The sequence below is a fragment of the Dipteris shenzhenensis genome, chromosome 32 (genome assembly GCF_047967505.1).
Source record: "Dipteris shenzhenensis isolate YYH24624 ecotype China chromosome 32, Dip_SZ_1.0, whole genome shotgun sequence".
NCBI lineage: Eukaryota > Viridiplantae > Streptophyta > Polypodiopsida > Gleicheniales > Dipteridaceae > Dipteris > Dipteris shenzhenensis.
Window position 1 is genome coordinate 20,446,211 of NC_141627.1, and position 15,954 is coordinate 20,462,164.

Consider the following 15,954-nt stretch of genomic DNA (forward strand, 5'->3'; position numbering starts at 1 on the left):
ATCATCGATAAACCAATGATATTTGGGTGATTCATGGATATTTATATTGTGTGCGTGTTGCACACACTAACCTTGCATCATTATATAGGATGAGGAGAGTAGCGAGGCAGCATGTGCACCACCACCATAGTTCAAGCAAGATGATCTTGAGGATTATCCTCTAGAGGAGGACGAGTGTATGGCGGACATGATGGATTCTATTTTTAGAGGAACCACAAGAGATGGGGGTGACATGTATGAGCATGAGACCATGATGCAAGATTTGGCATCAGCATGCTTGTATGATGGTGCGAGGATGACAAAACTACGAGCTTGCCTCACGATCTTGAATTTGCAAGCAAAGTATGGATGGTCAGACACAAGTGTCTCATCCTTGATGAGGTTAGTGCAAATCCTGTGTCGATTCTTGATCTTAGTATCTCGTTCCTAATTGTTTTAATTAATTAGTATCTCATTAACAAGGTTTCTTGGATATGCATATTGCAATACGTTTCTCCAAAATATGTTGCTTGTCCCAAATACCATGCCCAATTCCAGAGACAAAGCAAATAAGATGTTGAGGATGGTTGGGATGCAATATGAAACCATCCATGCCTGCCCTAATGATTATATTTTGTTTTGTCATGAGTATGGCTGGGGGAGACAATCCCAGTGAAGGTCTTGAGAGATTTTCCCATCATCCATTAGGGGAGAAATGGGGTCTCAAAAGGGCCTCCAATTAGTGTTTCCTAATTTCAAGGGATTAGAGAGGGATTTGAGGTGTACCAATGAGAAGACTTCTTTGTGTGGGACACTGGTATGTTGTATTGTACAAAAGGACATGTTGAGCATTTGTGGTTGGGGAGACCTCTCACCCATGGTTTGGACCCATTGTCCTCACTCCTAGCCATTGATCTGATCTCCAATCCAAGGGTCACATTCAAATTTATGGTAGAGCACTCCCAACCATTAGATCAATGGGTAGATCCAAGGGAGGGAATGAGGGGAAAGTGTGCTTCAATCTGCTCCATGGATCAAGGGGTAGATCCAAGGGAGCAGATGAGAGTATAATGCACTCCAATCTGGGCCATAGATCAAGGTGTGGATCAAAGGGAGGGGACACATGCAAAAGGCGCTTCAATCTAGTCCATAGATCCAGGTTAAATCCAAGGGAGGAGGTGAGAGCAAATGCCGCTTCAATCCGGGCCATCGAAACAGGTGCTTCATCAATCCGAGCCCTTGATCTTGGATCTTCATCTCCACCATCCAAAATGTGCCTTCATTCTAGCCCTCCGAATAGGCGCCTCCATCATGGCCATTGATCTTGGATCTAGATCAAGGGTGCACATAAAAAAGCACCTTTTCCCTCTTAATGAGGCCTCCACAAAGTCAAACCTTGCCCTCCTCTTGTCAGATCTTGCCTTGGAGTCCACCAAAGCCATCCTAGGCCTTTGATCCATCCACCACCCATCTCCATCTAAAGGCCAAGGTTGATCAATTTCAAACCATGCAAGTTTAGTAAATGCTAAGGGGCCCTTAGCCAATTGGTTACCATAGTGGTTCACTTGTAATTAACTTAATCCATTTCTTAATAAATTCCTTATGAGGCCTGTTTGAGACCCCCATTCGCTCCTAATGCCAAAATACAACACGTGTTCAGATGCAAGTCCATTATGCAACTGATGACATGGCATGCTACACACCAGTCCATCGATGACACTTTGAGGATCCCTACAGATTGTGCTTCTTAGAAGCACATAGACAATGTGTATTTGGACTTTGCAAAGGAGCCACACAATTTACATCTAGGGCTCGCAATGGATGGTGTGAACCCTTTCAGGTTACACTCCACATCTTGGTCGACATGGCCCATAGTCTTGGTGAACTACAACACCCTGCCATGGCTAACAATAAATAAGGGACACCTCATGCTTTCCCTACTTGTGCTGGGGAAGTATAAGGCCAAAAATATGGATGTGTACATGGAACCCTTGATCGAGGAGTTGTAGACCCTATGGAGGGGCATACGTGTCTTTGATATTTTTAGAGCCCCGAGGTGGGCTGTGGACATTTTCATCAGGGGAATTTTGATGTGGACCATGCATGACTATCGAGAATATGGGGAGTGTGTAGGTACGTGCTTGTGCATGCCTATTGACACCTTTGTGCTTTATTGTGGTGTGATCTATGCATGTCTAATGACCTATTTGTGCATGCATATATGTAGGACTTAAGACATAAGGGTACCATTCTTGTCCTATTTATGGCCCTAGTTTGTTTCCACGACACTCCAAACATATGAGGAAGATGGTTTATGAAGGTCATGCTCAATATCTTTCGCTTGATCATCCTGCACGTGGTCAACTTGATCCACCACCGGTCCACCGTAGGAAGGCAATTGACTAGTTTCAGGATTAGAGAGATAATAGTGAGGAGCCTCCTCCTGGTAGGGAATGACATTCTATCTTTCATGAGCTTCTATATGGGGGTGAGTTACAAATCAATCACCTCATGGATCCCATGCATATCTTCAAGAATAAGGGGGCTTCTATTTGGGCACACTTGGTTGGTGACAAAGACACAAGGGGAGTGCGAGAAGACTTGCACAAGATGGGTAGGACACCTCACTTGTGGCACCAAGAGCGTGTCAGTAGAACTTGAGAGCGTGGTTCTACAACTCAAGAGGGTGGTTCAGGAACCCAAGAGCATCCTCCTAGAATTGTTCTCTCAAAGGCACCATGGATCCTTTCCAAGGTAGAGGAGGCAAGGGTCAAGCTAGATATTGCATCTTTTCGGACACCCATGGGACACATGCATTGCTTGAGGGGAGTGTTTACAAAGGACAATAAGCTTAGTGGCCTCAAGTCCCATCATTGGCACACAGTCTTATAGGTATTCTACATGCTTATGCTTAAAAGAAGAGTAGAACTAAGATTGTGATACTTTTGTGTAACTTATATGATTGTGAAACATTCTTATAACTCCTTTGTTTCTTGGGTAGTTTTTCCTCCCAATTACAGTGAGAGGATGCTTATCAGAAGATGTTCGAAAAGCAATCTACAAGATTACTAGTATGGTCAGGTATTCTTACTATCATATCACCTTCATTATATTTCATACAATTTAAATATCAGTGGAATATATTGAATCTTATGGGTGCATTTGGAATAGGTGGATCTCACAAAAAGATCTTTGTATCAAGCTTCAAGAGGGCTAAGGTGGACTCCATTGAAGGTGTGCTCTTGCTTGACAAAATATTTCCCTCAAGAATTATGACGACTCAGGTGCACTTGCTTGTACACGTAGTTGATGAGATCACCATTGTAGGAACCGTTCATAGTCATTGGATGTTTTTTCATTGAACGGTTTATGAAAACTTTGAAGGGATTTGTAAGGCAAAGTGCTAGACTTGAAGCAAGCATGTCAGAGGGATGGCTTGTGCAAGAGTCATTAGTATACATCACAGGAGTTTCTTGCATCCATGGATCCCGATATGCCACATGCTTGGAACATAAAGGATGATGATTCATGTCATTGCGGAGGTTTCCCAAGATAATGGGGTTGAAAGAAAGATGAGCAAAGAGAAAAGAGAGAAATTCAATAAGTTTTGTGTTCTTGGGAAATCTTAGAGCTTTGTACCCACCATGCCCAAAACACACCCACAACTAGCCACCCGCCCCAATCTTTGTGCACTAGCACCTTGCGGCCATTATGCACCACAACCCTCTCTCCTTCTCTTACTCTTCATTGCCTTCTTCCTCGCCACTCCATGTCCCTCCTTACTTTGTCCCTTTTCTACGTTCCATAACTCTTTGGTACTATCTTGTGCTTGTGTACTTAGCTGTGCCTCCTTGCTATGATCTTGATGCCTTCATAGATGCTCTCAGCCATGAAATGTTATGCTACCTTCGTTATTCTATGTGATAGAACTCTGGTGTGGTGCTCTTGAATTAGTGGTGGACGTGCCATCGCCTTTCAAGTTGGAATATGCCATCACTTGTCCTACGTCTAGAATCGAGACTGCAATCTTGTCTTACTCTTCCTCTTTCCTCCTCCTCGTGGACCTTTGTCTAGTTGTTTTGGTCACGATGTGATCTACTTGCATGGTCACCATGTACTTCTCTTCCTATTCTATTCTATAGCGATGAGCTCACTTTGGTGTTTTGGTTCTACTGCCCTCATATTAGCTTAACTATTAGTTAATAGAGACTCCATGTACCGAAATATTTTGCTTTTCTTGAATTTTTTAGTTTATAAATTGATTGAATGATGACATAAAGCTCCTTGAAACACAAGGCAGAAGGCGACAACACTATTCAACATTGTATAAGATAAAGTGGGACAAAAGTTGCATTTTGAGAATTTCAAAATTGGGTGAATTTCATTAAAATTGGGAAAGTTTTCATTAAATTTGGGAAATTTTTCATTCATTGTGCGAATTTTGCCAATATTGAATGTGTTGATATTCGGAAATTCCAATGATTATGAAAAACTCCATTGGTTGTGGAACATTTCATTGGGTATAACAACTGGAACAAAGAATTTGTGGCAGAGTTTGAAAATCATGTATTTGGTGGTGTTAATAAACACCGTTTGGGGACAACAGTTGGTGGTGTTAACAAACACCATGCATAGTGAACCACTAGAAACAAGTTAGTTGTTGGTGAAAGACAACTTCTGAAAATTATCATATTAATAATTTGCAAATATCCATTGAAAATATAACAACAATTGAGAAACATCACATGAGAACACACATTACAATGGAAGTTTGGGAGATCAAGAGGGAGATAATCAACACCATTTTCTATGCTCTAATACCAAGCAAGCTCTCCTGTGCTTCCCCTTCCCCCCCCCAAAAAAAAGAGGGTTATATTATAATATCAAAAGATTATATACAACTGTATGTTATCAACAGTTTCTCTGCTAGGCATCATACACACTATCACAGTAGGGAAACATGGCTGCACACATGTAGACATCAGGAAGGTTACAGACCATCAACTGATCCGGGAAGATTTCCTCATAAGATAAACATCTAGGCCATTTCTTCTTTGACTTCAACGGGATCTGATGGAGAGTTGTTAGGAATTGGAAGATCAGCAATAAGAGTTGGTGGAGAGGCGATGGGGTTACGCATTCTTTTCCTGAATTCATTTGCAGTAAATGCTTCTCGGCGAACCTTGTATGAGACGCTAGAAGGCTCTCCTATGCTTTGATACATACACTCTCTAGAATATTAATCTTCTTGGGTCTATTTATGGGTTTTGATGTCCATGACTAGATGACCACATCAATACACTCCCATACTTGTGGATCCAACCTATTCTCTGCCCAATACTTGTTCCAACAGTCAACATAGGCATCTGCATCACTGAGCCCCTTTCTCTTGGACTAATGGTTCCCAATATTGAATTAATAATTTATTGAAGTTAGGAGATGCAACATCCATCTCATCAATTGATAGAACAACCCCAAGCCATATGGGGTATATAGGGTGTGATGGCCTCACTAAGACGAAGTCACCTTGCTTAACATCCACCATTGGTCTAAACTCTTCCCTTGGCTTACCCTTTAGAGGCCCGCAATAGTGATCATTCCATTCCTCATAGCCTTGGAACTCATTAATGCAAGAATGTATATCATCCTCCTCATCAGGAGATTGTGTTCTTGGCCAAAACTCTCTGTACACTCCTATCTCTGAGATGTTTTCATGTTTGAGCTCATCGATCATGGTTTTCTAATAGTCTATCATTGGCCTAATGTAGGACTCATACGATGCATTCTTTCCACTTGCACATCTCTCCCAAAACTTAATGTAATATTTTATCCCTGATATTACTTGCAAGTGATCTCCAGAGAGGTTTTTTACTCATATAGGCCTTAAAAGTTAGTTTTTTCCAATGACAAAATTTTTTAAATTTTCATACATGTTTGATCTAATAGAGAATAAAAATATGAGAGCATGTACATCAAGCCTTTGAAGCTCATATATTCATGTCCAAGTTTGAGATGAAAAAAATCAATTAAGAGCATTTACATCAACTATTTCATCTTGAGCTAAGTCTAAGGTGCCGAACAAGTCTATCTCCAACTCTATACCGAGTTGATCTACTATATCATCATCGTACTCTAGCATCGTACATTCACCTAAAAGTACTTGATCATCTTCTTCAATAAAGTGTGGTGATTCTTGATGATCGTTGTCTTCTTCCTCAATATCGTGATCTCCATCTTCCTCTTGTGCGATGTCATTATGTGCATCTTCCTCTTGGCTTATATTGTGATCTTCATCTTCTTCGCTAGACTCATCGGGATCAATTGGATCCGGCATTGGTAGTGGCATCTCCATATCCACATCTCTATCTTCAAAAATTTGCTTACTTCGTGGTGCAACTTGGATCACGTACCACCATCTTGGGTCAAAACGATCCGGATGAAAAACCACCTATATTGAAGATGGGTACCAAATGTCATCAATTATATATATGAAATTATGCTCAAGTACATGTATCAATGGATCTTTAAAAACTAAAGCTTTGATTAATTAAATCATTAGTATGCACCTACTCACAATGCTCGGGAAGAACAAAAGTATCACTTTCATCGGTCCAATGTTTGGTGGAGTCTATTGCAAAGAAAGCACTACTATCTTTTCTCACTGTCGCATGGGGACCGTTGTAAATAGTTCTAAACCATTTTACATCAAGAATGAAAATACTAAATCGCCTGAAATCAACTTCATAGATGTCGCATATGGTTCCACAATAATCCAACTGTGAGGAGAGAAGATTGGTATCTGAAGCACTTGCTCGGCTATCTTGTGTGAAGTTAGCCATGACTCCACAATCATACGTGACTCTCTTTAAATCGATGCATTCCACATGAAAATGTCGTCCATATGACCATAATGCACTGTACTTTCTGTACTATAAAAGAGAATCATTAAAACAATGAAGATGCATCTATTTTATAGCATATATTGCCACAAATAATTACTTCATTACGCCAAGAGGTAAGAAACTTACATGCACCATACATCCAGACGATAACTCTCACTTGCGCTTGTTTATTGTCTCTCCATCGCGTTCGGCTTTACATAGAGCTAGTTGTAGCCAATCAAGTGACATGTGAGTGGGGAGAAGAGCCAGATCCCATGGATATGGTTGCGATCGCCTGAACATTACTCTGAATCTCATCCTTACATTTATTCTTTCTGCTTTGGCCACTTCATATCTCTCAATCCACTTTTGCATCTCAGGGCTATTGAGGATACAAAACTTATTGAATTTCTCCATTTGCTCTTCACTCATCTTTCTTTCAATCTTTTTTCCTTGGGGAACCTCGCCAACGATGCAATCATCATCCTTGTTATGCCAAGCTTGCGGCATATCGGGATCCGTGGATGCAAGAAACTCTGTGATATATACTAATGACTCTTGCACAAGCCATCCCTCTGCCATGCTTGCTTCTAGTCTTGCTCTTTGTCTTACAAATCACTTTAAAGTTTTCATAAACCGCTCGAGAAAAAACATCCATCGACTATGAATGGTACCTGCAATAGCCACCTCATCAACTATGTGCACAAGCAAGTGGACTTGAGTTGTCATAATGCTCGAGGGAAAGTGCTTCTCAAGCAAGCATATGGCTTCGATGGATTCCACCCTAGCCTTCTCGATGCTCGATATGGAGATCTCTTTTTGAGATATCCACCTATTTCACATGTCCATGTAAGATATTTTCATAATCAGTCTACAGATTAATCAGCTTAAATTGAAGAAAATGCAATCAATGCGATTTGATAGTAAGCATACCTCACAATACCACAAATCTTGAATATAACATTTCTAACATCTTCTTGTAAGCACCCTTTTATTGTAATTGGGAGGATGAACTATCAAAGCAACAAAGAAGTCATGTCAACAATATAACATAATCATAATTATGCTAACGCATCATGATTATCGGTACACTAATTCTACTTAGAATAGCTGTAAGACCTTGTGCCAATCATGGGACTTGAGCCCACTAAGCTTATTGTCCTTTGAAAATGCTCCTTTCAAGCAATGCATGTACCCTGTTGGTGTTTGAAAAGAGGCAATGTCTACCTTGATCACTACCTCCTCCCTCGTAGAGAGGATCCACGTTGCTTTCAGGAGGACAACTTTTCCCGAAGCATGCACTTGGGGCCACAAACGAGACATCCTATTCATAGCACGCAAGTCTTCTCGCACTCCTCTCGAGTCTTTGGAACCAACCAAGTGTGCCCAAATAGTAGCTCCCACATTCTTGAAGATATGCATGGGATCCAAGAGATGATTGATTTGTAACTGACCCCAATAAGGAAGCTCGTGAAAGATAGATAGCCTCTTCATACCAGGAGGAGGTTCCTCTCCATTCGCCCTCCAAGCTTGAATCCAGTCACTTGCCTTCAAATATGATGGTGGTGGATCAAGCTGACCTCCACGTGTGAGATGGTCGAACGGAAGGTATCGAGCATGACCTTCATAAACATTTTTCCTCATATGTTTGGAGTAGCGTGCAAGTGATTAATTTCAAACCTGATCCACAAATAGGACAAGCATGGTACCCACTTGTAACAAGTCCTGCACACGTGCATGAATGTGTTAGTATAAGACATGCGTGTGAAAGAGAGTCATAAAAGCATAATCCCTCATTATACATGTAGAGACACAACCACATACCTGAGCACTCTCCATATCCTGGGTAGTCATGCATGGTCCACATCAAGATACCCCTGACCAAAATATCATTGGTATGTCTAGGAGCTCTGGAAATATCAAAGACCTGCACTCCTCTCCATAATATCTGTAACTCCTCTATCAAAGGTGCCATGTACACGTCCATATTTTTTGCCTTGTACTTTCCTGGCACAAGTAATGCAAGCATGAGGTGTCCCTTTTTTATTGTTAGCCATGGTGGGATATTGTAATTCACCATGACTATGGGCCATGTCGACCAAGATGTCGAGCGTAACCCAAAAGGATTCATGCCATCCATGGCGAGCCCAAGATGTAAGTTGCGTGGCTCCCTCGCAAAGTCCGGCCACTGATTATCTATGTGCTTCCAAGCTGCATAATCTGCGGGAATCCTCAATGTGTCATTGTTGGACCAATGAGATGCATGCCATGTCATCAACTCCGCTATGGATTTGCATCGGAACATGTGTTGTATTCTTGTAATGATGGGAAAGTGTCTCAAGACCTTTACCGATATCTGCTCACCCTGCAAGTCATCTCTATATCATTGTTCCCCACACTTTGGACAACTAGCCAAATCTCCATGCTCACGATGAAAGAGAATACAATCATTACAGCAAGCATGGATGGTATCATAATCCATACCCACCATTGTTAGCATCTTTTTCACTTCATCTCTTGATGCAGGCATGGTATTTGGTGCAGGCAACATCTTCTAGAGCAACCTATGACAATTCAAACATACATAGGCTTCGAACAATGATGATTCAGTATACACTATCCAAATGATGATTCTCAAAACAAACATGATGATTCTCAAAACAAACAATATCCAAATAATGAGTCAAATTAATGCAAAAGCTAACCTCATTAAGGCCGAGACACTTGTATCCGACCACCCATACTTTATTTGCAGATTTAAGATTGAGAGACAAGCACGTAGTTTAGACATCCTAGCACCCTCGTACAATTGTGTTGATTGCAACTCTCGCATTTTGACCTCAGACTCTGACATCACATGTACATGGGATGTAGTGCCCCTAAAAATAGAATCCATCATGTCGACCATACCCTCGTCATCATCCGGGAGACTATAGTCTTGCTCAAAGTGTGAAGGTATATGCGTACCCTTGTCAGCCTCCTCATCCTGTTTTAAGATTTCGTGTAAATATAAGATCTTGTATTTCGTGGTATCCAATAAGACTGCGAACTTAAATAGCTTTGACTTACCGATAGTCCATCAACACGTGCAACACCAATGATGGGTACTGGTTCGGGCTCCTCCCCATACATCTGCAACTGGCGCATGATAATACGATGTTGATGTCGTACTTCTCGCTTGCAATGAGTGCAATGACAGTATAACCTCTCTGTAAGCCACTTTGTGCTCTTGGGCATTGGCGCATCATCGGACGAGCTTCCACTCGTCCCTTCCATCTACACTTATAAAATCACAACATAAGTTGCAAGAAAATATATTAACAGTTCTAAAATAGCATCTATGAGCTTCCCTTAAACTTAGAACAAAAAGTGTCTTAAAGCATCGCTATATAGCAACGTTTTGCTCTGTTCCATCGCTATATAGCGATGCTTTTAATTAAAAACGTCACTATATAGCGACGGAAAGGCGTCGCTATATAGCGACACTATGGGTTAAAACCGAAACCCGACGCTACGCACGGTGCTTTCTTTAGCACTCTCTAATCTTTCAAGTAAGCAAGGCAATCTCTCCTCCCATCTATTTCTGATGACCTCCCACCTATTTTCGACAACCTCCCACTCTATTCTCCACTCCTCACCCTTCTCCTAGCTCTTGTGCTCCCTCTCCACCCTTCTCCCTCTTTGGTTTCTTGAAAGGAAGTTTTTCAAGAGGTGAGTGTTTCAACAATGTAGGTTATTTGTTTGTTAGCTTTAGTTTTGTGAGTGCTTCTCCTTGTATTGCTAAACCTGTAAACTAGTTTTCATGCTTGTTTTCAAAGGATTGAAACAAAAAACGAGAATTCTCTTCCTTCTCTTTCTCCTTGTCTCCTCAATCTCCTCCTTTCAAGAAGTTACTTTTGTAATCTCCTCCTTCCTCTAACATCTTATTTGAAAAATGGTATGTTTTCTCTCTTTTGTAGGGCCAATCCACAACACCGAGCGGGACGTACTATTTCAGGTAAGTGCTTCCTCTTTTTTCCATTTGTTATTTTTGTTATTTGCATTGACTTGCAGCTAGCGCCTTAAGCGCTAGCTATAGTGATGGGCGTAAGAACCCTCTCTTCCCCTCTCTTTCCTCTTCTTTCCCTCTTCTCTCCTCTTCTTTCCCTCCTTTCCTTCTTCTCTCCTTCAATATTTCAATCTCTTTCCTCCTCTTTTCCCCTCTTTCCTTTCCCTCTTCTTCTCTCTTTCTTTCCCTCTTTTTCCCTCTTCTTCTCTCTTTCCCCCTTCTCTTATGCTCATGCATAAGCTTATATAAGCATGAGCATATGCTCATGCTTATGCTTATGCATGAGCATAAGAGAAGTAGACATATGCTCATGCATAAGCATGAGCATATGTCTTTTTTCCTCTTTACTTTCCCTCTTCTTCTCTCTTTCTTTCCCTCTTTCCTCTTTTCCAATCTCTCTTTCCTTTCACTCTTCTTCTCTCTTCTCCTCTTTTCCCCTCTTTCCTTTCCCTCTTCTTCTCTCTTTCCCTCTTTCCTTTCCCTCTTCTTCTCTCTTTCTTTCCCTCTTTTTCCCTCGTTTCTTTCCCTCTTCTTCTCTCTTTCCCCCTTCTCTTATGCTCATGCATAAGCATAAGCATGAGCATTGTCTCCGTCTCTTATGCTTATGCATAAGACTCCTCTTATGCATAAGCATAAGCATGAGCATAAGAGAAGAAGACATATGCTCATGCTTATGCTTATGCATGGGCATAAGAGAAGTAGACATATGCTTATGCATAAGCATGAGCATATATCTCATTTTTCCTCTTTCCTTTCCCTCTTCTTCTCTCTTTTTTCCCTCTTTCTCCTTTTCCCTCTTCAAGACACTTGGGTTCTTCAGCACGGATCACCTCTGTCATCAAAGCGTAGTTGACCAAGTGTTCTTGCGCCCTTCTTTGCTCCTCTAATCTCTTGGACCGGCGGTGTTCGGATGGTTCCTCCTCAATGGCTGGAGGTTCTCTGCCATCCAAAAGCTGCTTTACCCACTTCGGGAATGGCCGTTGCCGTTGTGGTTCTATAGGCTCTTCTTCCTCTTCTTTATCTTGAATCCTCCCAAGCACCATTGGGGGAGTTTGGTTTGCTGTTGGTGGTTGTACTAGATGGATATCCTAGTCCTGGTTGTCTGGGAAGGAAGCATCCTCCTCCAATTGATGCGGGTGTTCTGAGAAGACCACATTGTGACTTACTATTACCTTCTTGGTAACAAGATTATAGAGATGGTAACCCTTTGCCTCTTCACTGTAGCCCAAGAAAATACACTTCCGACTCTTCGGTTCCCATTTGGTCCTGTTAGCATCAGTGAAATGCACAAAACAGTCACATCCAAAAACTCTGAAATGTGCAGCTGAAGGTTTCTTACCAGAAAAGGCCTGCAGTGGAGTCATCCCGTTCATAGCCTTCGTGTAGCTATGATTCAGAATGTAAACTGTTGTGTTACATGCTTTAGCCCAAAAAGCCTTTGACAAATCTTTCCCTTTCATCATACTCCTGCCCATTTCGTAGATGACGTGCATCTTGCACTCTGCTACTCCATTTTGCTGTGATGTATCCCATGACTTTTGTAGTAACTTTCGAATTCACTTGACGTGAACTCACCACCTTTGTCTAATCTCAACTTCTTCACCTTCCTCCCCGTTTCTTTCTTGACCATTACATGCCATTCTTTGAACTTACTAAAAGCCTCATCTTTAGTCTTGAGGAAGTATATCCACATCCTTCTACTGTAGTCGTCGATCAGTGTCATGAAGTAGTAGGAACCACCCAAAGCTTCCGTCTCCATCTTTCCGCAGAGGCCCGTGTGAACGAGCTCTAGAGGAGCCTTTGCTCTGCTGACCTCTTTAGGAAAGGGTTGCCGATGCTGCTTGCCCATCATGCAAGCTTCACATACATTGGGCAGATCTGTAATTTCTGGTAGGTTTGCAATCATTCCTCTTTTATGCATCTCCTTTAAAGAACTAAGGTTTAGATGACCAAACTTCTCATGCCACAGCTTAGTGTTTCTCGCATCGGCTCGAGCACTGAAAGTTGAGAGTTCGTAGATGTCGTTGCACCGTGTACCTTTACCAATGACCTTCCCTTGAAGATTCAAAATCTGTGTGCCATTCTTATCGAAGTGAACTTTGAGGTCCTGACCCGTGATCGCTAAAACAGACAACAAGTTCCTCTTGATATCTGGCACATAAAGAACATCGGACAAACTCCATCTGACTTGAGAGCAATCGTACCTTTTCCTTTTGCTGGACATTTTACATCATTGCTGACTGCTACCAGGATGTCATTCCCTATCGGATGTAGAGAGGTATACCAATCCTTCCAACTAATCATGTGGCGCAATGCACCACTGTCAATAATCCAAGGTTCATCCACAGGTACATGAACTGCCTCCGTGAAAATCTTCTCAATTGCTACGAACAACTCTACTGGTGTTGCCTGTGCACTATTGCTGGACTCTTTCTTTACTCCGTTCTTCTTATCTGCAATCTTCTTCTGGCACTCATTCTGCTTATGCCCTGCCTTGTTGTAATAGAAGCACTTGATCTTCTTCTTTCTCTTTTTATCATCAAAAGAAGATGGGTTACCAGAGTCCTTACCCTTACCTTTCTTTGATCCAGCCGAGAAAGCTGAATCTTCTCCAGTCCTCATCTTTTAATGCATCTCCTCCTCCAGAAGCATCGCGCTGAAATCCTCAAAGTTGAGGGGCAGATTTCTATTTTGCATATTCAATGCCGTAACAAGACCGTCGTACTTTGGTGGGAGAATCCGTATGCACCTTTGTGCTAGATTCTCGCTGGTGATGGTGATGCCAATCGCAGTCATCTGATCACGCACATTCTTCACCCTGGTGATGAACTTCTCTACCATTTCAGACTCAGATAGTTTCTCGTTCGCGAGTTGAGTCTATAGATTCTGAATCTGCATCTGATTCATGGTCTCATACTGATTTTTCAAGACCACCTCTACTGTGGTGACATGTTGAATTAACGCCATGACAGAATCACTTACACTGCAGACAATATAACACAACGCATTTGCATTTCTTCTTGTCCACACGAGAATCTGATCCACAGTTGGTACTATCTGTTGTCCTGCATTGGCTGGATCCGATCTCGCAACTGGCTTCACATCCACCCCAGTAGCAGTATCCCAAAGCTCGTATGTGCTTAGGATGGTCTTCATCTTAAACTTCTAGAGTGGATAGTTAGTGCCGTCCAACTTTTCGATTTCGTCAAATGGTGGGACTCGCAGTCTTACGGGCTGGACCATCTCTCACAATCTGCTCGCAAACAAAAACACACTACCAAATCTTCTTGCTAGAGCCCAAGCTCTGATACCATGTAAGAAAACAATACAACGTCTGTGCTCAACAGATAACAGAATCTCGTATGCAAGAGAGAAAAGCAGATAGTATGGAGAATAAAAAATTTGATTACTATAAAACTGATATAATAGATGGCGCTGCCTCCCAACCATGCGCTCTTGTGTGAGAAGCTTCGATGGCATGCTAGAAACAGTAGAGGACAGAGGCTGGATGCTAAGGAATTAGGGTTGCTATAGCCACCAATCGTAGTCGGTTGGACCCAATTGGGAGACCGACCCAGTCGGTCCAAAACGGCCGACTGGTCGGTCCTAAAATAGGACACCGACCACACATTATAACCGTGGTGCAGAATAGAGCAACTGAACTATAGTCACCGTTCAGCCCAGAGCCATCTGAGATCATCTAGGGCTCCAAACAGGCCCCACAACCCGAGAGTGGGCTGACAAAATATGAAGAGGGGAGAGGAGAAGAGTGGAGATGAGGACAGAGGGCATAGCTAGAGAGCACACCACAAATGACTAACTGTACACTAGATTTAGTTGAAAAAATAGAATATATACAAACCCATTTAGGGTTAGGGTTAGGGGATCTAACCCTTTCCTTTATAGCACTCTATAAGGTTAGTGCTATGCACATATGATCACGTGATGGTGCTATGCACACATGATCACATGATGTTGAGTGTGAACTCTCAACACCTTCCCTCAAGATCAACATCATGAAGTAGGCCTTCCCTCAAGATGATGATTTTGGGGAATCGAAGAAGGACTGAGCATTACATTCCATCACACCCCTTTAATGGGAATGTCCTTCCTCTGCGTCAAACCAAGAGCTAGTCGGTGTTTCTCGAATAGCTCTTTACCGAGTGGTTTGGTAAAGATGTCTGCAACATTCTCTTTGCTATCACAATGCTGCAGTGTGATGTCACCAAGTAACACTCTTTCTCTAATGAAGTGCTCTCTGACATCAATGTGCTTTTTCCTGGAGTGATATACTGGATTTTTGGCCAATGCTTGAGCCGATTGATTATCACAGTATATTGTTGTTGTCTTTGACTCATGAAAGTAATCTGTTTCTGACAATAGTCTTCTAAGCCATATAGCCTCACATGCACCTATAGTGAGTGCTCCATATTCTACTTCAGTCGAAGACAAAGAAATAGTTGGTTGTTTGTTTGACAACCATGATATAGTACCTTGACCAAGGAAAAATGTATATCCCTGTGTCGATCTCCTGGTCTCATGATCTCCGGCATAGTCACTGTCACAGTATCCATGCAACCGTGGATGACTTCCTCTGCATTCTATCCCAAACTGTCTTGTACCTCTAATGTATCTCAAGACTCTTTTGGCTGCATTCCAGTGAGACTGTTTTGGATTTGCCATAAATTGTGCTAGTGAGCTTACTGCATAACAAATATTTGGCCATGTGATTGTCAGATATATAAAGAGATCCGATGAGCTGCTTGTAGTATCTGTCATTGACTGTAGGCTTTTCTGAATCTTTAGTAAGTTTCAAACTCTGTTCCATGGGAGTGGCTGCAATCTTGCAATCTGCCATATGAAACTTCTTCAGAAGACTGTCAACATACTTGAGTTGACTCATGAATGTGCTATCTGAATCTCTCCAGAACTCAATTCCAAGACAATAGTGCATAAGTCCAAGATCTTTCATGTCGAACTCTACAGATAAGTCTTGTTTCAGTTTTCCGATGAAGCTATCCTTGCTTCCTATCACAATCAGATCAT